Source organism: Halyomorpha halys, unplaced genomic scaffold (genome assembly GCF_000696795.3).
Source record: "Halyomorpha halys isolate HHAL.00 unplaced genomic scaffold, Hhal_1.1 Scaffold545.1, whole genome shotgun sequence".
Taxonomy (NCBI): domain Eukaryota; kingdom Metazoa; phylum Arthropoda; class Insecta; order Hemiptera; family Pentatomidae; genus Halyomorpha; species Halyomorpha halys.
In genome coordinates this window covers 276,352-302,626 of record NW_027109788.1, presented here as the reverse complement: position 1 = coordinate 302,626, position 26,275 = coordinate 276,352, and the positions used below count along the sequence as shown (strand labels likewise).

Below are 26,275 nucleotides of genomic sequence, written 5' to 3'. Positions count from 1 at the left end.
CAAATACATTTGCCAACTATTTCTCCGAAATTTTTAATTCCACTAAAAATAACATCGTTAACGAATCAATAGGTTCCGATCGGACAGATAATGAAGCGGCCGTACATTACAACCTCCCTTTTTCCCTATGGGAATTAAAAGATATCCTAAATACTGTCAAAGGAACTACACCAGGACCTGATCAAATCCACTATGACATGATAAAAAAACTCCCAAATAACTCGTTAAAATGACTGCTTGACTATTACAATCATGTCTGGTTCACTGGGAAATTCGCAAGTACCTGGCCAAAATGAATAATAATCCCAATTTTAAAAAATGAAAAGAACAAGCGGATGGTAACCAGCTACCGACCCATATTCCTCACAAGCTGTGTCAGTAAAATAATGGAACGTATGGTCAATAAACGATTAATGTGGATAATAGAGAGAAATAATCTTTTACAATCTTTCCAATCCGGTTTCCGTAAAGGTCGATCCACACTGGATCAACTGGTTACATTGGAGGCTGAAACCCAATATTCATTTATCAATTTTCAACACTCAATTGCGATATTCTTTGATCTTAAAAAAGCATTTGATAATATAAAACATGATATAATCCTTAGAAAAATATCAGCTATCGGAATCAAAGGGCAAATGTACCAATACTTAAAACAATTTCTTTCACATCGCCACTTCAGAGTACAAATAGGATGCGAATTTTCCATTGACCACGAACAGAGTAGCGGAGTCCCACAGGGCTGTGTTCTCAGCCCAACACTATTCTGCCTAGCAATTAACGATTTGGGACTCAACTTGCCAAGGGGGGTTAAACCTCTACTATTCGCGGACGACCTAGCCATTATTTGTCGATCGGCGAATACAATTACCATAAAACATAAATTACAGGAAGCAATCAATAGAATTAATAACTGGTCACTCTCAATCGGTCTCGAGTTCTCACCTGAGAAAACCAAATGCCTCAATTTCACCAGAAAAAGAATAACCCTACCATCTCCTGAACTATATTTAGGCGGTTTTTTGATACTCCACACAAATAACCACAGATTTCTGGGGATGATATTTGACTGAAAACTAAATTGGGAAAAGCACATCTCAACATTAAAATCCAATGCAATATAAAAATTTAATATATTACGGTTTCTTAGCGGCATCTCTTGGGGCTCAGACAGACACATACTTATCAAACTATACCAGACTCTGATATGCTCGAAGATGGACTATGGATGTTTCATTTACGGCTCTGCCAGACACCGAATCCTTGCCAGACTAGATCCGGTTCATCATACAGGGATACGTATCACAACCGGCGCTTTTCGAACTAGCCCCATTCTTAGTCTGTGTTCTGAAGCTGGAATAAAAGAGGAGGTATCTTTTATTCAGAAGGAAAAAAACTGGCGATAAACTATATTTCGAAATTATACCCTCAAAACGATCACCCTACGCATAAATACATCTTCAAACCTAAATATTCAAATTTATTTAGAAATAAAATAAATTCAACACTCCCGTTGGTAGAAAGAACACATACGGCTATTGAGATCTTTAAAAAAATACCTCTGTTCATCCCGGAAGTCATCAATCCTCCATGGATACACAGGCTACCAAATACAATGCTCCAATTATCCCGATTTCCCAAAGGTAGTACGCCACCTACTGAATATAGAACTAGGTTCTCACGTCTTTGTCAAAATATTCCTGATCCTTTTTTTATATATACTGATGGACCAAAATCTGACGAATCTACAGCATCCCCTTTCATCACAAACAACCCATAAAATAAAACTGCATAAATTATGCAGTGTATATAAAGCTGAATTACATGCAATAGCCTCAGCACTCCAGTTCTCCATGACAGTAACGAATACTAACATAGTTTTCATTACCGACTCTTTAATTTCACTAAAAGCCATGGAGATCGTTTACCCGAAACACCCGGCGATCATAAAAATTCACAATTATACCAACATGCTCGAAAACTTTGGAAAAACTGTGTTCTTTATATGGGTGCCGGGTCACGTGGGGATCACTGGAAATGAACTGGCGGACATTGCAGCTAAACAGGCACTTGCTCTTCCAGGTCAGGGCACGGCCATTCTGACACCACAAGAAATAAGTCTTCCAATGAAAAATGAGATATTATCTAGTTGGCAAGCCATGTGGGATGAAAGCCCGCCAAGCAAATTAAAAAATATCAAAAAAAAACACTAAGCCATGGACCACATCAAACCGTTCCAATCGCAGGGAGGAGGTAGCTATTGCCAGATTGAGAATAGGTCATACGAGTTTAACTCATGGATATCTGAGCCACCGCCAAAATATCAATACTGCAACAATGTACTTACGATCAGTCACATATTTGAGAAATGTCATTTTTATTCTGCGAACTTGAGTAAATTGGGAGTAGGACCGAGTGTATCGGATGCTCTGAGTGATGACCAGAAGAACGTGGAAATAGTCTTAGTTTTCTTAAAAAGGAATGGCCTTTTGAATAAGATTTAAACCAGAAAATCTGTTATACGTAATAAAAAATACCAACAGAAGTAATTATTAAAATTTTTTTCCGAAATTATTTAAAGTGAAATAGAATTATAGAAATAGAATATAAAGCACGAAACATGGGCGTTGATGATCTCAGGGTTTTACGCCCTAAAGCCCCAGACAACAACAACAACTAGAAAATACTAATTGAAAAATTTACCAAGTTAATTCAATTTTTTATATTATATTCACTCTTCACTTTTAAGATCAATAAATATATTTTAGGGTCCTTAACATTAACATTGGAATAAATCTGAACAGGTCAAAGTAAGAAGCACGAATTTCTCGAACATGGCTTAATGGATTTTCGTTATAGATATACCAAATTATTGGAAGTTCAATAACTAAACCTTCTATTTTTTCCACATTAAGTATATATATCGCAAATTAATATAATCAGACAGTTATATTAATTTGCGAAATCTGTATTAACTTCCCCGAACCGTGGCCCTCAAGGGGCATGGCCTAATCCCAACCCCTTATCGTAATTTTGGCTTAGGAGTAATAGTAGAGTTTTGGAACCCCCTCTTAAAATCCATGAATATTGAAACAAATTATATTTTACGTAGTTTTCTACCATTTCAGCAACTTTTATATTGTAAACTGTATGATTGTGAAAAAGTGTATGTCATTGCAGTATTTTCGCATGAATTCTGACATTTAGAGAGATAAAGATATTTGACAGCACATTAGTACTGTCTCGCTAAAACCGGATTACAAGATGACACTTAGCAGCCACGTCGCCGATTCGCCTTATTTCCTTTTCAATGGATAGTACGAGAAAAAAAAAAAAAAAACCTCTGAGAACCACAGTTCCTTCCAAGTGGTTAATGGGTGCCGAAAGGACAGAAGTCATTAACAGGTAAAGATCAATATACCCTGTGATCGGCAGTGGATTCCCACCCCCTCTCAGGACCTAGGAGAGACGCTCACCTAGTGGGTGTACTTATACCAATGAGAAATAGTATTCCACAGAGGTGACCTTTTAGAAAAAAGTGGGGGCAGAAGCGGGAACAGAGCAGAAAAAAACAAGAACGAAGAGGAAGACTTAGATGAGAGAGGACAGGACTGGAGAAGCAGGAGAGGAGCAGAGGAAACAAGAACGAAGAGGAAGACTTGAACGAGAGAGGACAGGCCTTGAGATGCAGAGAAGGAGCAGAGGAAACAAGAACGAAGAGGAAGACTTAGACGAGAGAGGACAGGGCTGTAGAAGCAGGAGAGGAGCAGAGGAAACAATAACGAAGAGGGGCTAGATGCACTTCGACCAGTCGAAGTCGTAAGAAGAGCTATGACATCCCTTATGAACGAGACGAAACCTACGGAACTACAACCCACGGAATGAGTCATTCAAATCAGCAGCTATAAGTATAAATTAAACAATAAGCAATAATGTAATAATCATATTTTATGGAAACCATTTATCTGAATCATTTTAATAACATCATATATTAATCATTGTAAGTAAACATCTTTTTCCTTGATGTAAGTTATATACTATCATATTACCCAATACCACCCCTTATTATATTATATAATTAATGGTAATGATATTTTATAGAAATAAAGGTATTTAATTGGTAAATAGTAAACACAAAACAAGGCTTTGGAAAAGAATCCAATTATAATAATAGTTTCTACAGGACTTAATATAAATTAATTAATTAACTTATTTTTGGATAATTGTAACTGGCGTCCCGACTAAATCTCGAGACAGTACTTACCACATAGTCATGACAGTTACTACACACAGTTGTGATCTACAAAGAAAAAAAAATTAACAAGCACAAATTTTGAGGTTTTACATTTCCATATACAAAACATCCCAAATGTTTTATCAATTGTTCTTCACTGAAGCAATAAAATAATTAATTTATATGATAAAGCATTGTGTAACAAATACAGTTTTATTCTTGAGATGAATTTTAATTCGTTTTATAGAGGTATATTTTTCAATGACCTATGTGGATAGTCCAAAAGGATTTAGAAAACAGTATTTTGTATGCTTAGAAAAACGTTATTTCAAATGTCAATATTTAATATTGCTAATTTATTGAAAATAAAGTTCAGGATAGAATGATCGTATGCGATTCCAATGGATTTTTTGGCCAAAGGAATCCATCCTGATATAAGAATACATTTTATAACTCAGTAAACGATTGACAATGTTTTTTTAATCTTTAATGTGATTGCCTATTGACCTAGTAGACATTATCATGAATATATTAGAGCTCCGAACCGCGAATATACATAATAACATGTATATATAACACAAACAAACGTGGTAATTAGCGGTACCAGTGCTCAAGTAATCAATAACTATATGCATAATGGATCCCTTCGCTAAGATCACAGCCCTGGGCATGGACAATTTAGTGGCTGCGCCCCACCTGGAGACTCAATGCCCACCCAATAGTAATTACTAAAACATCCCCTTGAGCCGATAATTGCCGAAGGCTGGTACAGAAGCTGCTATGGGGCAGGTGCCGACAGCTGGCCATTTTAATTTTGGCAGGGCGAGAGGGCGATCCTTCTCTAATTAATTTCAATTCTAGATTTATCGTCCTCGGGAAAGTTTTAATTCTGTTCCAATTAGATTATAATTCAGCCTAGGAACGACCCAAGTCTGCCGAGGTGACCAAGACAACAGTCCCTCGAGATCGTACAAGTTCTCGATAAAAAACTCCACTCGGCGAAGAAAACTTCTACACCCTTCTTCAAAGACTAACTGGACTTCCAGAACATATCAGGACTTTGTCGTCTTCTTTCTTTTTATATCTTTTCTTTCCTCCGCTGAACCAATGTGACGGCACCAACTCGAGAAACTAACCTTTATAACGACCGAACAACTCCTTGGGTGAATGTTGGATGGCCTATAGTCTCTCTATTCCTTCTCCTCTGGAATAATGATCGTGGAACATTTTTTCTACCCAATACTGTTGTTGAAGTAACCATCTCTGATATAAATTGTAAATATTTATTTTTTTTTATCGTTTTAGTATCAATGCTTTTATTCTTTCGCCACTAAGAAACATTGCCAGTATCAATTTTTATTATTATTACTTTTTTAAACTACATTTAGTGATGGGGATCTTCGGTTCTGTGTCTATTCGAAATGAAATAATTATTCTAGGATACGTCCTAAAATAATTTTTTCTCCTGAAGTTAAACGAAAATATCAAAATGATTAAAATGTAATTCGAACTTTCTTGAAATGACAAGAACGTGATGGAAAATGAGCAATTTTAATATATTTTAACGGTTAGCATAAATCATTTTAATTGCAAGAGAAGTTCTAAGGATTGGAGGTTTTTTATTAGAGAGATGATCAGTGGAACTTTCATCTGGTACAGAAACCAGCAATAGGATGGCCTCTCGGAGAAATGAAGTCGCGTCTAACAAAAACGTTCTGCCTATATGCAGGATCAGTACATCAAAATGGCTTCTCGAACGGGCTGGTCATAATATGAAAATTTCTTATGCAATACAACTTAAAAAAAACGTTAATAATACTGTTTGTCGGTGAGAAATCGTAAATATTGATTATTTTTTATATGAGATAATTTTTCAAGATTTTTGACATTTTTAACTTCAGTTCACTTCCTTGTTTATTCTGAAAGTTAAATTAAAAGCCTCTATATAAAGATTACGTCTAGAATTTTATTAACAGTCCTGAAAAAACAAACAAATAATATTAATCATCTCAAATACTAATCAATGGTTCACCATTTCAGGCCTCAATTGAGATATTAAATGATAAGTTCAGAAACATATGTCACTCTGAAACAGTTAGAAATTTAATTGACCGTATAAGGGTTAAAAATAAAGCATAAAATAACAACGCATCAAATATTTTTTTTTAAATGTCTGGCAGGTACATAGATTTGAATAGCTTCCACATCGTTTCTATTGGTGATTAGATTGAGGATATGTTATATAGTTAATAATAATTTCTTGATAAATTAGTCTTTAGAGAGTAGAATATACGAACGAAGCAATGTATGTAATAAATTGGAAGAAAACAATACTTTTGATCATGTATAAGGTAAATTAGATGATGAAGTTTGATCAAATTGTCGTGGAACAAAGCAGGTACCAAACCGCACCATCCCTGAAACTGTCATTAAAATCGGAACCGCTGTTTTTAAGGTGCACTTACACGGTCAACATCATGGAATCGATATCGACTTTCGTCAATATATTGACCCTCCTAGGGCTATATTGTAGCAATAATATTGACCGTGTAAGGTGGAATTTTCATGGTTATTAGTACAAACATATAGGCAGAGAAAAACACAACCTAATTTGTTTCTTTTGTCTAAGACGTACAATGCAATCTGAAATATTTGATGTGAGTCTAAAACTATACATAATAAAAAATAAGCTATTTAATAATAATAGTAAAATAAGTTTACTTAATTAAAAAAGAATCTTCAACAGGATTAACTATAGAAATGAAATATGACTGATATTCCTAATATTGGATAACCTAGTATTGGGTATCGTAAATTATTAATTATTCATTCATTACATTGAAAAAAATGATATTTTTGTTTCTGTATAATCCTCTAAAGTAAAGTTAACATATTGAATATAAATGTCATGTAGAACATATTTCACGGTTATTATTTTTAAATTATCGCACCAATATTATTGATTTATATTATTTATGCACCAACCTTTTTAATTAAGCTATCCAAACCAAGTGACATGTGACAGTATCACTAAGGCTTATCTTGGATATTTCTTATGAAAGAGATAGAATAGAATACAAAATATAAACCACAGCAGTGTATATTTTTTTCTTAAATTGGGTTTAGGAGGGGTGGTTGGTAACTAGGTAACCAGCCTGCATCATAATTGGGCTTCTTCAAGAAGAAGAAGTCCTCAAGAAGTAATATTTAATTAGGGTCACTTCTCAAAGGGTTCATCATCTCTTTATTCATAGAGCTCAAATTGCTGCGGCTTTGATGAAAAGTCAAGACCAATCCTTATTTCTGAAATTCAGGTATACAGTATATATTATTTTTGTTAACCAACATTATTTATTTATTTATTATTATTAAAATTTTCTAAAACCATTTGTCGTCACCCTCTTACGTGCTTTTCTCTTCTAAATATTTTTTACCCACATAACGTTTCCTCTAAAAAAACACTTCCTCATCTTCGTAAAGTATTTTTTAATTCTGAGTCTAGCCGTTCGCGGCGCAGAACTAACTTGGCGTTAAGATTTTAAGCTAATAGGTTCGTTTTATATTTTATTTTATTTTTTCTATCTTTATTTTACCACCCCCCTCTTTATTTTCTTAACTTTCCTTGTTGTTTTCTATTTTTATTCTTCTATTCACTTCTTTTGTTAAACTTAACTTCATATTTTGTTTTTTTATCTAATATTATGGTTACATATTTCATTTGTTACATATCATTTTTTTTCCATAATTTTAATTTTTAAATTATTAATAAACTAAAATATTCATTATTTAACTTCAAATTTTTATTTTATTTCCTTAATTATCCTTAATGTTAGTTTACCTACTTTTTTAATTACCTATATATAAATTTTATTTTCCACTTTTATTAATTCCATTCTGTACAATAATTTACCTTATGTCATTCTGTTTATGTTTCCTGTATTCATTGGATGTTATCATATTCTGTTCTTAGCCCTGAAGAAGGCTAGAAATTCTGGCCGAATCGTTGGTAACGTTTCAACTTATTTGTGTTATATTTTGACCGCATCCCCAACCATCTTCTCCTCGTATAAGTCATTCACGGTCAACTATCTTTCATGATTATGTATAAAAATATTGCAACTTTTGGGAAATCTAACACCAGTAAAGCTTCATACATCTTTTGTCTCTGAATCGGATGATATTTCGGACCACACCTTGTCAATCTTCAAACAAAAATCCTAAAATCTTAAATTAAATATGGTAAGCAATCTTTCAAAAATTAAATAAAGCTTCAATACAACAAAAAAATGTATATTCACAATAAAAAAAAAACTAAGTTAACATGTTTTTTTTTTTCATTAAATCTTTTTACTCCCTTTCTATTTTTATTTTAAATATTTTTCATATGTTAATAGGTTTGTATCTTGTTCTAATTTATCCTTGCAAAGTGGGACGAAACGTCATTAACCAATAAATGGTCCAACAACCTATTACATTCGGTAAACTATTAATGTCTCATTATTTTTTTTACAAATAAATTTCTATGTAGTGGTGTTAACAAAAATTTTGATTGATTGAAATAAATGGAATGATAAACTATAATTGAGGTTTTAATTAACAAAGCAGTGTGTTAATTAGTTATCAGCCTAATCTAATATAGATCAACTAATTTTAAAATCAAAAGAATTATGGTTGATACAGACTGAAAAATGCGCAAATATGTATTACTAGCATAAAATAATACAGTAGTAACCAAGCATCACCTGATTTCATCACTGAATCAAAACCAAATATCGATTTACTGGCAATATACAAACGGGACTAATCCTAACCAGACAGCCTGATTAACGGTGATTCTGTTGACGCCTACGCGATAAGACTGAATTGAAGCGCACGGCTAGAAATCCCTTTTCAAAGTCAGTCCAACATGAAAAGGAGTTAATCCTTTCAACGTTTAGTGAAGTTTTAACAGAGAATGGCGTGTCCGGCCAAGTCGCGGACGCCATAATTTAGGACCGTTCCGTGACCTGGCTGGTCTGGCTATTTGCAGTTCTCGCGGAGTCTCTCGCTCTCATCCGATAGAGCGATTAACATTAGTGTTCTTTCCTGATCACGGAGAGTTGAAGGTATTACATCGGTATCTGATCGGTCTGTAATCAGATCCGGGTCCGCCCTTATTTCGTATTTAACAGGTTTACCCTTAAATCGGGTTTTATAATAATCAAATTAAGTATTTTTTAGGTTCATGTAACCGTTGGTTATAACCAACAGACCTTAGAAACTTTTTCTTCTGAGTACAACAGAAACTTAACAACTACTCACTAGCTACATTCCTCAAAGTGAGATTAGGTTTCATTTTCAATACAAAATAGGAATGCATTCCTAAATAAATTTACAAATATATTTTTGTAAATTATTCTATGCAAATTACTTATTCACAATTTTTAATTCCTATAACGTTTTCTGATTAATTACATGCGATAATATCGCAAAATGATTGAGTCATTAAGTTACAAAAAATCTAATTTTAGCAAGATCGCCAGCTAAATGGATCTCGGAATCCCGTCGAAGGATTAATTAATTAAACTAGATACACAACAATAAGTGAACTTTTTGTTAGATATTATAAATTTAATTATGAATTACTAAATTATAAAAATAAGTATTCAATCTTTACAGTCCAAAATCCTTCGAAAAATCTTTAGAGCTTGTCACAAATCAAGTCAGCAATGTTCCATATGTTGATGATTTGGCCAAAACCAAATACCAATCCTTCTATTTCCACTTGTTTCTAATCTGGCTTCTCCTTCATTACCTGATAATCCTCCTAGGCCTTTTAAAAGAATATGACCTCTAGAAATCTTATTGGAGTTCTATCAATGGGTAGATTCTCCGCATGTTTGTATCATGTGCTATGTACTAGTAGCAGATTTACTTGGGATGCCAAGATAATCGCTGAAGGCAATTATCCAAAATAAATTAATTAATTTATTATAAATTGAGTCCTAAAAAACTATTATTATAATTGGATTCCTTTCCAAAGGCTGTTTGTGTGTTTACCAGTTTACCAATTAAATACCTTTATATTCATAAAATGTTCTTACCATTGATTATATAGGATAATAAAGAGTGGTATATTGGGATATAAAACAGTATATAAACTATATAAAGAAACTAAGTATTTATTTACAATTTGTTATTATGATTAAAATGATTCAAATGATTCAGATAAAGGTTGCCATAAAATATAAATTATTACATGATTACTTATTAGTTAATTTATACTTATAGCTGCTGATGCCGTGGGAGGTAGTGCCGTGGGTGTCTTCTATTTCATCAGAGATGTCCAGGCCTCCTGGCCTTCGTATGGTCCTGCATCCTCTAAGGCTGCCTCCTCTTGAGGTGCTCCTCCGTCTAGCTCTTCCTGTTGAGTCCCTGTGCTCTTCTCCTCGTCTGGTCCTGCAATGTCTCCTTTTCCTGCCCTTGTTACCCTACTCTTTTTCTCCCACTACTCCTATTAGGGCGTTACCTTATTTTGAAATCTCTTATCTCATTGGTTGTCGATGTCCGAAGACTCCCGAGGCAGGCGTCCCCCTCCTCCGGGCCGAGGATGTGTAACAAAAAGTTTGACTTGTCCAGGAAGGGCCTGCACCTGGTTAATTTGATTCTGGTCCCTCGTCCTAACCTATTTTCTGCTTCGATACTTAAAGGTTAGCCAATCTAATTTTCTCAGGGGCCTCTGGTAATGTGACAAACTTAATACAAATGTTTCCACATCCGAGGATGCTAAAAGCTTCTCAGAAGGATACCCTGACCAGGTACAGGGGCAGATGACGAAACACCTTAATAATACCCCGGATTGTCAATATATAGCACATGTCAGGTAATAAATTATAGCAAGTTTACTGGCTGTATGTATTTGTATATAGTTGTAAATAACAATAATTAAATTATTAGAAAAGTTATGAATTGAATAAATATTTTTTTCTTTGGTGTGGAATACATTTTAAAAAAGGCGATTTCGTGAGTTTTATGAAAAATGGTATTTGAGCATATTGCCTTCTCAGTATGGTCTTTCGTTTCGAATATATCATAAACCGTCTGGTCTTGTTAAACTGTTAGTCGGAGTTATTCGATTAAATAGTTAAGTGATGAAGTTTTGTTTTATTTTAATTTTAATTAAAAAAATTCAAATCAAGTAGAGAATGGTCTATTGTTCTATAGTTTATATGTCTATGTTGGATAGTTACCCTTTCTATTTTCATACCTTCCACAGGTAGTCCATTAATGTTCATTTAATGAACTAATAAATTACATAAGGAAGGACGGCTACGAGACATACGAACATCTAAATATTGTTACTTAAAGGAACCTTTGGACGATCAATATTATTGGTTCAATATCGAATTTGGTCAATATATTGATCGCAAGAGCGGTATATTGTAGCAATGAAATTATCAATGATATTCACCATGTAAGGTGTACTTCGTAGTCTTATAATCTTGCATTTTTACTTCATCTTAACCGGTGCAGCTCATGTGTGATGTTAGGATCAATATAGCATTATTGAAGCTAATACATAGTGTATACATAATTTATATCGTTTAGCCTTTAGTGGTTTAATCTGTTTGTTCAAACTGAATTATGCTGTCAGAGTTATATGAAGTCCAAGTTTTTAAAATGTAGGAAAACTTGTGAACTCTCATAGTGTCTTTTAATGTGCAAGTTAACATCTAATAACAGTCAATACTAAACATTTAATATTTAAGTCAAGACCTCTGATCACCTTCACCATAAATAATAATGGTATATACTAGTGAATAAATCCAATAGTTAGTTCCTCAATACACCAGTGGAATCAACATCCATTATCAATCAGCAAGTTCTTTGGTAAAAATACAATTACAAAAGTATTGCCTAGGGTTTTTTTAAGCAGAGCCAAGTTATAATCTGAATGAATATATCATTATTAGTATTTAGAATAAAAAATATAAATGTTCTACTGAATAAAGAACCAAAAGTACAGATTGGTCATTTAAGTGATAAAAGAATTCAGTCTGTATCGCCTGGATTGTGAACAAAATCTCAATGTTAATGAACCACAATTGCTATTCCCTACTTCTAAAGACTGAGCGATCAGAGTCGTGCGAAAAAGATGGGTTTTGCTCATATCTGATTTTATCTGGAGCCACGTTCTTTTTATTGGTGAAGTTGATCCGTTAGTAAGAGACGAGATGTATACTACAGGGGGAGAGGAAGAGGGGGGGAGGGATTGGCATTGTGGCTGGTACATCCTTCCCCTCCCCCAAGAAGAGATGATGACCCTCATCATTTTTATCGTCACCTCTATGTCTTCTCCTCAGGATCGTCTACTGAGAGAAGGAAGACATCCGTCGTTGGGGAAATTGTCTCTGCTCCCTTCTTTGTCTACTTCAATCCCTTTCTGCTCGGTCCACATGTCAATCGCTTTCAGGGATTTATCGTTCCCATCGAAAGACTCTTTTTTGTCTGTATTTTTCAAAAATATACTGCTCCTCAAGCAATTCATGGTTGTTAGATTACGGTCCTAAATGTGGTTTATAGCTTGTCTTTAAAATCTAGATTATTCAATTTTCCTTCTTTAAAATTTTTATTGAATAAAATTAGGGTTTCTTGAAAACAACTTTTAAAAAATCTTAATTCGATAACTGGAGGCATTGAAATACATTCTTATATTATTTGTATATTATTCTTCCTCCCACCTTAATTACTTACTGACATTTTTCTTAAAACCTTTATAAAATTAAGAATTTTAATAACTCGTGGTATTGATACATTATCTCATGTTTATTTGGTTCATCAATAGTTTTAGATTATCATTCGAAAACAAACTATAGCCAGCTAAATAAAATGGGCTGTAAACAATGTGTAATTTTCATTGATAATTCAAAAAATAAAGAACTTCATGACGTTGATAAAATAAACTTTAATAATCAATATTAGTCCAACAAATTATTTTACAAACTTAATAACACCTACATGCTGAAATGTTAATAAAACCATGGATTGTAAGATTAAGTTTGATGATGAGGAAAATCTTCCTCCCTACTTTCTTAGTACCCAGAGAGGGGTTGCATAACTCTATTTTCCTTTAGAGCAGAAGCCCACGCTCAGACCAGTTCAGGCTAGGTTTAAGTTCAGGTTAATGGGAATGTTCATTATAATCTAAACTGAAACAGGAAGCAGCTAAGGATTGGCTCTTGCAATTTCCTTACTCCACACCTATTGTCCATCATAAGACCCGCCTTTTTAGCTTCACTTTTCCAGTCAGCTTACCCATGACCCATTAATCATATGCTTAAAATCTGAAAGCCCATCTTTGGTTTTACTTTCAACCCGAAAGACCATGCTAAGGTCCTTCGCATTTTAGTAAGCAGCGGATTATAACTTTTTCGTTACATCCCAAATCCTTGTGTATTGCGTATATATGATTGTATATCCTTTGGTGCATAAGCTTGTTTTATAATAAAAAAAATACTTTCAATTTCGATTCAATGATAAGAAGAAAAGCATAACCATGCATAGTGCAAATTATAAATGCATACTTAGATACAATTCATTATCTAAATAATTCTGTTTTGTGATCATTTTTTAAATAAATGTTTATTTAGCCCTGCCTGAGCTTAATATATCTTTAATTACGCATGCGCTGCCAGCTCTTCTACACGGAGATTTATTTCGCGGAATTGCCAGGAAATAAATTTTGGCAGAGCCAGTAGAAGGAATCGATCCAACGGGTTTGTATTGTTTTTGGTCGCAGGGACGCTTGCATCAACACGATAGGGAAAAACGCTGCCTCCTATATTAGGGAATTATAAATTATCCTTTCTGTTATAAATTATTATTTGTATTGTAAATTGTTTTTCATCATAAATAATTTTCCAGAAAATACTAAATAATTATTGCTCAGTAATTCCAGGTTTTTGATTTTAATTAATTATGATCAGTTATTTAAATTTATTTATATCATTAGATACATCAATAAATTTCACTGAAATTTTCATTGTGTTTCAATCCTACTCTTTTTATCTCTTATTATAAATCAAATTGTAATACTTACTATCAGTTAGAGATAGAGAGTAGATTCCATAAATGGCAAGAAAAACTCTGAATTATAAAATTCAATAGTTTATAGTATATAATAAATTATTTTTTATTTATTTTGTTAATAAAACGGTTATTTTCTAACAGTTTGGCACTTAACAGGTAACTAATAAATATACTTACTTAAAAACTTATTGGTGAATGTAAAACGATTTAATATAGTTGTTAACTGAATTAAAAAATTAGGGTCATCATTCAACTTTTTTTCATCTTCTTATTGATTAAAAAATCACTAATAGATAGAAAAAACGTTTTCATAGTAACGATTTATAATCATAAAAAATAAAGAACTATTCTATATCACCCTGAAATGCAGTGCTACTAGTTTTAAGCTGTTGGAACAGAAGGCCTTCCCTTAAATTTTCCAAGTCTTGACTCTATAGCAATAAATTAATGACAAATGGGCTTGGAGGTATAGAGAATTATAGGTAATTTTTTATTCTAGTTTCCGTAAAATTAGAAATATTTTAAAAACAAATTTACAGTTGGTATACTACGATACTGGTAATTTCATTTAAAATATTTTTTAAAATATTAATTTTCTATTAAGAACATTATTTTAAAATTATTTTTTTTCATGTTCATTTGTCATTGGTCAATTGGTAATACGTCATGAATCATGTTACAAGAGGAAAGAACCCATCGCAGCTTCGGAAGAATAATGACGTAACAGGAAAATCTATAAAATTTACTTTATTGTGCTGGCGTGCTAAAAAAAAAGTAAAAAAGTTCTGAGTTCAACTTTTTCATTTGAAGTTTTTTTTTTTAGTTTTTTTTTTAAGACTAAAAAGATTTTTTTCTTTTCTACTAAATTACAGAGAGATAAACGAAAATAATTAAATTCAAATACACCACAAAACAAATAAACAAATCCACTTAAGCTTTGCTATAGTTCTTTTCAATTCGATGGATAGAAATTATTTTGTCTATCTTTCATCCATTTTAAATATTATCTTAAAAACTGCTTAGGCCAGATTACTTAGAAAACAAATATGGATTTAGTTGATAAAACTTGTTTTTCAAGTTAACTTTATCGGTATTTATATTCACAATGCGTGTTTATATATCATCAATGCATTCACTGATATCATCAAGCAAGCTATGAATTCAATGATTAAAGTTTATTAGATATTAGAATATATAACATAAAACGAAAAAATATTGCACCGGTTAATTTGAAGTTGATAACGATAAGTAGATAACTAAATTTTCAGGATACTTACAAATCAAAATCTAATCAGATAATTATTATTGATGAAACAAATTAATATTTTCACATTATCTTTTAATTTTTGAACTATTCAATAATAATTATATTTTTTCATTATTTATTTCAATTATAATTTCGTCCTCACTCCAGCTTTTAATAAATTTACACACAACCTATCATGATGTTTGTTTTGTTTAAATAAAAATTTTACTTTTTCTAACTAATAAATAAATACATATACTGTTTTTAATGTTAATACTTAAATTAATTTAAAAAATATATACAATGTAGGTAGGTATTCTTTATAATTTTATTTTATTACTTTTTGTTTGACTTTATATAGACTACGCACAAGAAATTACCAGCAATCATCATTAAGAAATTGCTGAACATTTGAATGGCTTTGGAAAGGTAATCACAGGGGATGGAGGTAGGAGGATTGGTGTAACTACTCAATCCATGGAGTGAGTGTAGATTTGGGGCGGTAGAAGTTGAATGAGTGATTGCCTCTAGTTTATTGACCAGGGTTAACTTTGGTGCACCGCTTTTCATCCAATCTCTTTCCTCTTTCATAATTCTTTAACAAAAAGAGTATAATATATATTTTTTTAAAATGTACATGTTTTCACTACTTATGGTATATTTAACAGACAAGTGTGCAATAATAAATAAGAAATAAATTTATTTGGTACTTGGTTGTAATTAAATCATATCTAGAAAATTAACAATTGTGTAATCAAATAATTATACAAAAGTAAGTTTTTTGAGAATTAAAAAAAAACAGTGGCCTCAAAATGATTAATAGATTATAGTGGGAAGAATTTTCAAAACAATTTTTATTTATTATTTTACATGATTCACATATATTCCTGAGATTAAAAATGTCAAGGAATATTGATTTGAAATTTAATTTTTTTTTTGGGGGGGGGGTGGTAAAATATTTCTTCATACAATTCTATTGTCGCAACTATTTCATTCACAAATATTCTTACCTATAAAAAAAGGAGAATATATTCAATCTGATTGTGAACAAGATTATCAGTGGGAAATTTCATAGAAAATATACAAAAGTTCATATGAACATAGATCGTGATGATATGTTTTCAGAACTAAGTCATTTTTGAATAATACACTTTTTAAAAGTCATTTATTAGTTTTTTTAGCAGCTCGATAGATCAAACATATGATCTATGGTGAATTTTCGGAGTTGGCACGACTTTTGAAATGACTGACGATTGTAGAATTCTAAAAAAAAAAAAAAAAAAAAAAAAAACTAATTATATAATTTCAAAATGGCTGCTACCAATTCCGAATGCCAAATACAAAACCAAATTGTTCTGCAATGATTTTCAAGATGACAAACTAAATTTAGTTAACATGATCATTCAAATTATTGGTTCATGAGCCAATTTAATATACTACTCTTTAAAATGATCCAAACTAACAAAATTTAAAAATAACCTCAAACCAACAGACACAGAATTGGATTTGTTCAGATACATACAAGATGAAATACAAAATACCTTTTCTATCAACTCCGATACTTCACCAAAGATCGTAACTATTGGTCTAACTCTATGCTGAATTGTTTCTTTATCAATTGTCAAAAAATATTTTTAAAAAAAGTTGTTCTTTTTTATTTGTTGATATTTGCTGATCTATAATAATAGGTTTCTTTTGTTTATTTTTTTTTATCATCAAAATTAAAAAAAAATGAGAGATATTAGTCAAAAAGGTGATTATTGGAGATTTCAAATTATAGGTTGTTTTTAAAATTAACGTAATCGTAAACACGGTCAGGTCCACTTAGCAACATTTTTCATGAGATTGAAAAACCCTAATCATTATAACGGCTAGAATAAAATGATAACCACCCAACCAATATTTTAGGGTAGTCTTTTGTGTTTACGTGGTCTAAATATACTGTTGTTCCATTTATTCCACTGAATTTAGTCGTTTTTCGTAAGGAAGTCACGCGTTTGAAATGATTTTTAATGAGTTTCTAATCAGTTCGTTAACTAAAAAATAGGGTATAAAATTACCCGACAGAAACAGACGAGTTAAGCATTAGCTCTTTTTATAAAAGAAATGTTTGAGACCGCGTTTGTAACTGAGCCAGTCTGTGAATATAATATATTTGTGTTAATATTAATATTCACAATCAATCAACAGATCATTACGTTCCAGAGTTGATTTTCATAAGGACTCAATAAATTTTATTTTACCTAATTTATTTAATAGAAGACCATATTGCTAACCTTTCCGTTTGAAAGCACCAAAGAATCTATTAAGGATTCCATATTCACCAAATAAATGGAACTACTAAAAATTACAGTAAATGGCATAATACGTTTTAGGAAAGTCCTAGGAGCGGCAGTTGGAAAGGATAATATTCCAGCGAGACCAAATATCGATAACTGCCCTAAGGCCCCGGAGGCTATAACTCCAGCAATATCCTGTGTCATCGCGATTTGATATGGCAAGTCCGTCCGTGTCAGGCCTTCGTCCCTTTTACACAGGTTTTCCATCTCACTTCAACTTTGCATGGAATATTTTTATTCAGAAAAAGTACCTTAAAATGCTCAATTCGTTTTTATACTACGTAGGTTGTATTTTTTTTTTTTAAACATTAAATCTCACTAAAGACAGTATATGTCAGTTGTCACCCTGTACAAAGATCAAGTTCAACAAATTGGGTATTTTCGTATCAGGTAACTTTTACAGCCGTTAATTCTAATTAGTTTAGAAATGTGAAGCTTAATCAGAAACGTTCCGAATTTATAGGATTTGTTTGTCCCTAAACTGTTTTCCAGAGCAGTTAAGTACAAAATATCTCTTCTGAGAAAATAGTTGGATTAACCATTATATATATTAAATGTATATTTACATATATTGATGTACAGTATAAACACACACACAAACATATATATATATATATATATATATACACACACACACACGCTTTTTAATAAATATTTAGTAGACAAAAATAAATACTTAAAAATTCAATTTTACATCAAAATTAAAGTTAAAACAAAATAATAATTCTTTCAAACATGTTAATATCTATCGTTCCAAGGTTGGTATTAATTTTATTTAAATGGCACTTCAGGAAGGGTTTATTTATTTAAGTTTTATAAAATTAATCATTTTACCTGTAATTATTACAAAGTTAACGTATATTCGTTTATCACAACATTAACTGTGTTCACTATGAATAGTCAATGCATATTTCTATGAAATTTCTTTTTGGATTTTTTTTAGGAAAGAGAATAGCTATATCGATAGCGAAACTAATGGTGCATGATGGTAGTGCAAGGGTGGAAGGAATATAAGAGGTGCAAAGGTGATAAACGAGAGGTCAAAATACTACTTTGAGGTAAGCCATTTGAGAAGAGAATCGACGGAATAAAAAAAATATGAAGAAATTGAATTTGTTTTCTAAAAGATTTATTTTCATGTCATCAAAATAACGAAATATACAAAGCTCTATTATTTTTTTTTTTATATTAAACTCGAAAGATGGTAATTAAAACAAAAATAATAATCTAGCCAACTATGATATATTTATTCTAACATAGTTCTTTCAATTTAATAAAAAACATCCCTTCCATTCCGTCGTTTACCTAAAGAAATTTTTAAAAGGTGTATCTCAAAAGGGGGCAATATATTCCCGTAGTCAAAGTCTTTGCCCCAATGTAGATGCGGACAAAATTACAGTCATCAATTTTTCGATGCTCGGAAAGTGGATCTAATTTATTATGGAGCAAGTTGAAGCCAATCTAAAGCCACTCTGATAGGGCAAACTTTACACTTTCCTCTGAAAATTAAAAGCAAACATTTTTTAAAGGGTGAAGTAGCTCTTTCTGCAACAATTTAACCAACAAAGGGTACAACTTAGTTTAAAAATCCATCAACACGATTAAAACGTTAAAAAATACCAATCCTCTTCCCAGTTTTTTCCTAATCTTTTTTTCTTGATGCTTTCAGAAAGGAAGGGTCGCCGAAATTTCAATGAAGCTTCTGGGCCTGGAAGGTCTTTCACTGAAAATACGAAATCTTTTTTTTCAACCATTATTGTTTACGACTTTTTTATTATAAATTATTATCGCATATTATTTACACTTAATTTTATAGTTTTTTTGCAAAAAAAAAATTAGTTTTACTTTTTTTACTTATAAAGTAAAAGCAAAAAAATTATTCAGTGAAAATTAATCATTACATTATTGATTACATTGAAATCTTGCTTAACCAAGACCCAGCTTGTGCGGTCTCCGGATTGTCAGGGTTTTTCCTATTTCAATTGAGTACTTTTTGTATTGGGACTTCGTAAATAAATTTTTGTTTACAATGAATAAAATGAAAATTGTTTTGCAAAATTTTGAAATAAATTAAGCCCTATTCCTATAATTAATTCAGACCAAGACATCCCCGGGTCAAGCGAGATTGCTGGTCTATCCAGTGTATATAACATAAAGCCTCTAATATTAATTTAATAATTATATTAGGTAACATTGTTAATCAAATACAAATTCGAAAAAAAAATATTTAGATACATGACTTAATATATGTGTCCAAACAATCTTCATGTTTTGAGTGTGTCACAGTCAAATTTTATAACAATATTTAGTTATGTTTCAAAGAACTCAGTATTTTTGTGATTCGAATCTTTTATTTTTATGTGCAGTAAATTCGGATAGCCGATTTTGAGGGACCGGTTAATCGGAGTTCTATTGTACTTTAACCCAACAGTTTGTTCTGGATTGCTACACTCATCTTCAGTCTATGTGTCCCTCAGAATTAACTGTAAACACATAATAATTGTCACAAAAAATGCCCTATCCACCTGCTATATTATGTTCTTTAGCGCTGTAATGATCCCTCGGATAAAAATAACTAAAAGCTTATTAAATATAGTTTTATTCTCTCGTGGCTTATTAAATCTAAACAGAATATATTGAGGTAGAATTTTCATTAATATAACTTACCATTGCGGAAAATGAGGTTAATGTAGTAACGAGCTCTAGGTTTTAATGAAAACATAATACGTTCTACGTGGAGAGAATATCTTGTATCAGTAAAAACTTCCTAAGCTATGAATATGAGATTCCGTAACATTGGCCAGGCAGTCATTTCAGCTGGATCAGAGTAGGCCATTTTTGGAAATAATTTAGGGCCGGTTGGTGGACGGAATGGAGTTCGTCAAAAGTTACTAAAGCCTTCATCAACATTCTGTTCCTTAGCGGACCTCCGCTTGGACACTCATCTGGTATCTAATTTACATAGATTACCGAGTTAGCATTTATTATTTACTATACAAGTAGGCAATTAATTGACTGTATTATATGTTTAAAATAAAATAATCATTTCCAGCAATTACTTTAAGCCCTGTTCTTTGAGGTTACTGAGAAATGTTATTTTTAACATTAAATTAATTCAATTAAATGAATTTTAAGAAATTCGGAGGGCTTTTTTTAAGACAACGCAGGTTATAAATAAAATGATAAGCAGGGTATAAATATTTACGTGGAGAAATAACAATAAAATTAAATGAGTTTATGTAAAATTTCGATCTAATATATGATATATATGCTATGTTAGATAATTAGATGATTAACCTACTTTCATAGGTACTAGTAGAAAAATAAATAAGCCTGTACCACTATAACGTATGAAGGGTCAGGTGTGCAATACTTTGTCAGGAATTACTATAAAAATACCAACGATTGTGCAAGGAGAAGATTTGGCCGTAATCACATCTAGGACAAGAGCCCAAGAGGAGAAAAAAGGCATTTATCTCACCCCAATTTTTGATTACTTTAATAAAAACTATGTATGATTACTAGTCAAAATTGATGAGTCTGCCAAGTATAGGTAGGGGGAATAAAAAATGGCGGCTGTTTCAAAGCGATAAATAAACTCATTTTTTATTCGGAGCTCTATATCTAAAAGTAGGAATAACACAAGAAAACCTAAGAGAACGTCATTTAAATAAGAATAAATTTTCTAAAATATGAACCCTAATAGAGCTATTTACGATCAATATTTCTCGAAATATAGCCTTTTAAAAAGCAACATTTTATAAAAATGCTGTATGGGACGTACTTAAAGATCAGTAGTTAGTAAATTTATTTTGAAAAATTTATATCTCAAAAACCATTTGACGTACAGATATTTATTAGCACTCAAATTAAAACTAGTTTAACGAGCTATAAAGTAGTTTATGATGTTATATTCGTAGGAGTAACAGTTTACATTAAACCTTTTAAAATAAATTGATTTATAGTCGTTCGGACAAATTTTCATTTGCCAAATTTATATTCATATGTGAATATCATAAAACTACTACCCCAGGATAATTGTAATAAACTACTTTATAGTAAGTTAAATTTCCTTTATTTTGAGGTTTGGCAGATATATGTGCGTCTTACGGATCTAGAGATATATATTTTCTTCAAAAATCCAACATTTTATACATACAACTAGAAATTAACATTTTGTGAGTTTATTTTGTTAAATATCATAAAATTACTCCTCCTACAAAGATATATATAATCAACTAGTTTGTAGTAAATTTAACTAGCTTTATATGTATATATAGTTGACCGTAAGAATTGATAACTATGATTATATGAGTTGTAAACTATTTTTGTTTCACTTTTGACCGCAACCCTGACCATCTTCTTATATATTAACTGGCTTTAATTTGAGCGATGGCAGACATCTGTACGTCCAATGGTTTCTGAAATGAAGTTTTTCATAAATCAAACTTATTGTCCGAACAACTATTAATCAATCTATTTTAGCAATTGTTATGAAAACTACTATTCCTACGAAGGTAAAGGTCAGAAACTTCTTTATAGTCCATTCAACAAGCTTTAATTTGAGTGCTAATAGACATATGTACGTCACATAGTTCCTGAGATATAGATTTCTCAAAATAAATTAACTAACCACTAATCTTTTTGTAGATTTTTAAGAAATTTTGCTTTTTAAAAAGCTGTATCTCGAGAACTATTGGACGTAAGTAGCTCTTTTAGGGCTAATATGTCAGCAAATTCATTTTCTTTGAATAATGTTCTCTTAGATTTTCTAGTGTCGTTGGTAGTTTTTAAGATATAGAGCTTCGAATGAAAAACTAATGTTTTTTTAAGGTTTTGAAACATCCGCCAATTATTATTCCCCCTACCTATACTTGGCAGACTCATTAATTTTGACTAATAATTACATCTAGTTTTAAATTAATAAAAAATTGGGGTGAGATAACTGCCTTTTTATCTTCCCGGCTCTTGTACTAATGAGCTACTCAGAGCATTTTTTACTTGCTTGCTTTAAAATCAAGTAATTTTATTTAATTTAAATTATATTTGATTTTATTACATTAATTAATAGAAATCATTCCCAAAATGGAGAGTATGCATTTTATTTAACTTTTTTTGGAAACTTGCAAAAAAAAATAAAGTGATAAAAATTCTTCTCATACTTTTTCTAATCAAGGACTCAAATATTTTGACCGCATTTGACAAGTTAAACTTATACTTTAAAATCCAGGTTTTAACTTTTATTTACTACAGAAATTTATCCAATTTTAATAAACCAATTTGAGAAATTACTAATTTTATATTACAAATTTATTTATTTATGCATTATTGTTAAGAAATTTTATTGATTTATTAGATATCTTCAAATAGGTGCAAATGTATTATGCACTCCTGTGTGGCATATATAATTACTGCATTTAAAAATCTAGAGCGGTCTGCGCATCGCACAATTTTCACTTACCATCCTACATGCATCCCCAATTTATGTATAAATTGATGGATTCGTGTTATATACATAATTTTGGCTGATTCCTTTAGTGTCCGGTCAATAATTTACCACATTTTTAATGTAATTGGTAATGTAAATTGAATCACTACAATGTTTAATTTTTGATTTTTCGGCCGAAACTGAACATTTTCACATTAAAATCAAAATCATGATTATTGCTGATATAGTCTTACTAGTGCTGTCATGTTAATATTTTCGAATTTCATTCAAATTCATTTCGTGCTGAGTTATTCTTCTTTTCTAAAGACTGGCATTTCTAACCTATAAACTATTCCTCTGAGCATTGCTGACTTTTAATTTTGTAATCTAGCATTCAATCAAAGAATACATTCAGAAAGACCGACATGTTCTAGAAATATTAGAATTTTTTATTGTAATTTTTCGATTTACTAGATTCATTAAGGATTGATATGATTTCAATCCCCCTAAATGAAATCGTAGATGATACTTTGAGTCCATTGGACGCAATCCGCTTCGAATTTAGAGCAGCTCTCACCCCCCTCCCAGCTATTCATTCCATCAGATTCCACAGCAATAGCGAGTTATTGCTTCCGGTTTGGGTATTCACGAACGGTCCCTGCAATCAATTTAATGGAGGTATCGGCCAATAACTCTTGTAAATGTTCTCCAGGAGGCCGCACTAATTGTGAGCGTATGCCCGTGCCGAGGGAAGCATTTCAGATTAAAACATACCCACTATATCACGGAGCAGGACTGGGTTGTTACTAGCGCAAAACAGGGACCTCAGCTAAAAACAGGGGCCGGGGAGGCGGATTAACAAAAACAAAGCAGGGAGCTAATGCATCAGCTGCTAGCAACTTGGACCTCCAACAATCCACCTTCATTAATTCTATCTATCATCTCTGTTTAAATTGTGCTTGGTGGCTCTTTTAGTGGTTTGTATTGGGCCCAGATGATCGGATAGACTTGGCGTCAACAAATTAATATTGTTTGCAAAATATCAATATTTGATAGCTTGATAATGTTTAATTTTTTATACCTATGTTAGTTTGAAATTACAAATATCAATCTATAAAGGACATAATCGGAAGTAGGTGGGTCAATAGTAGAACTATTTTTTCATTTTTATTTTGGTTGAAGAATCATAAGTTATTATTAATTTCTAATTCAATATAATTTTATTAATTGTTTGAGAGTGGTTTACTTTAATAACAACAAAATGTCAACTGATTCATTCATGGTCCAACGTTTCGGCCCTTAGGCTCAATCATTGACGCTACCTAAAAATTGTTTTCATATTATTCTCTCAAACATAACACTAATATTTCTTAGCATATTTCATTGTTGATTTGTCACATCCAATTTTTTTTTTCACTACAGGCCAATTGCCCAGGTAAAAAATAAAACTATATAATTTCAATGCATCAACACACATTTTAAAATTTTCGTTCTTAACAAACCACACTGACTATTACTATTATCCACACCAAATTGGTTAGTGATATGCGACTCAATCAATAATGAGGTATGTTAAGAAATATTAGTGTTATGTGTGAGGGAATAATAAGTTGATAGTCTGAAAAAAAAAATTAGGTTGCGTCCTTGATCTGTTTTAGGCCGAAACGTTGGAGAGTAAAATAAAATAATGAACAGTTTCATTAATTTATTTCTTGCTTAATTTATTAAAATAAATTTGATGTCAACTTAAACTAAAACTAGATCAGTTATATGTATGTAAATAGTACCAATTATTTCTAAAAAAAAGTCGGATTATTAGTTTACTGTATGTAATTAATCGTAGGAGAGTGGTCTGAGAGACTGTCAAAAAGTACATAAAATTTCAGATAAAATATTTATTGTTTATCAATGTTTTGCTCTACTTTGCAGGATTTTATCAGAGTTTGTTGAGAACAAAATACAAATATAAATATACGAGATAAAGATAATGATAAAGACAAGGATATATATATATTTTCATTTCCGATCAGAATAAGTATTATAAATGTTACTGTTCAGTTATAACACCACCTGAACCACTCTTCGCCATTATTTTTCGGGCTGTGAAAACTGAGAGAAAGATGGAAGTGTAGAGAGAGGGTTCATGATAAAGTATAACTAAGGCAATTAACAAGAGAGAGAGAAAGCCATCTGCTCGCCCACTGTATGGGTAAAGCTTACATGTTCACTTCTATGAGGCCCTTTTATTTCAGTGATTCTATTAGTGGAAAATAGAATCATAGTCGTGTTACAGTTTATTTCGGGTTGATTAATACATGGGTGTTACTATATATTTTTAAATTTATATTTTGTTTTTAAGTAAAAAACCTTTAATAGCCTTAGGTAACCATGTACGGAAAACCTTCGTCCCGTATATTGTCTCAGTCATCTATTTCATATTGTGTACTAATTTCTGATCGTTATATCAACATTTACTCTTCGGTCTGATGTTTTAAAACAATAAAATTTTATTAATTTTAACGGAAAATATGATTTTTAATTTTAACATAATTGTTTATGAAATTTGGAGGTTGTGACCCGATTTAGACAAAACGACAAGGGTATCTGAGTAAACTTTATCAACTCCAGAAATTTCAAAATTTATGATAAAATATTTAATGGGAAACCATAAAATGATAGGGGAAATACTGAAAATAATGTTGAAACTTTGAAATTTAAAGAATGAAGGCATTACCTGATAAAAAAATGATGTATATTTTGTTTATTAACTAATTATTTCCGATAATAAATGCCCCCAAAATAAAAGAGATTATACAAGTTCATTAACTTATTGACACCTCTAAATAAAAACTATATCATAAATTAGATATTTGTCTTTTTAATTGATTTTTTAAATAAAAATTAGCGAGAAAAGACCATGTCATCAGTATGAAAATTTTAAATTTTGTTTTAATCACTTT

General features: G+C 31.4%; 1 long non-coding RNA gene across 1 annotated transcript in view; it reads right to left on the bottom strand.

Moving 5' to 3' along the window:
• Positions 1-26,275, bottom strand: part of LOC136795893 (uncharacterized) — a 251,538-nt gene that overhangs the window by 186,141 nt on the left and 39,122 nt on the right. The gene's annotated exons all lie outside the window — the stretch shown is intronic.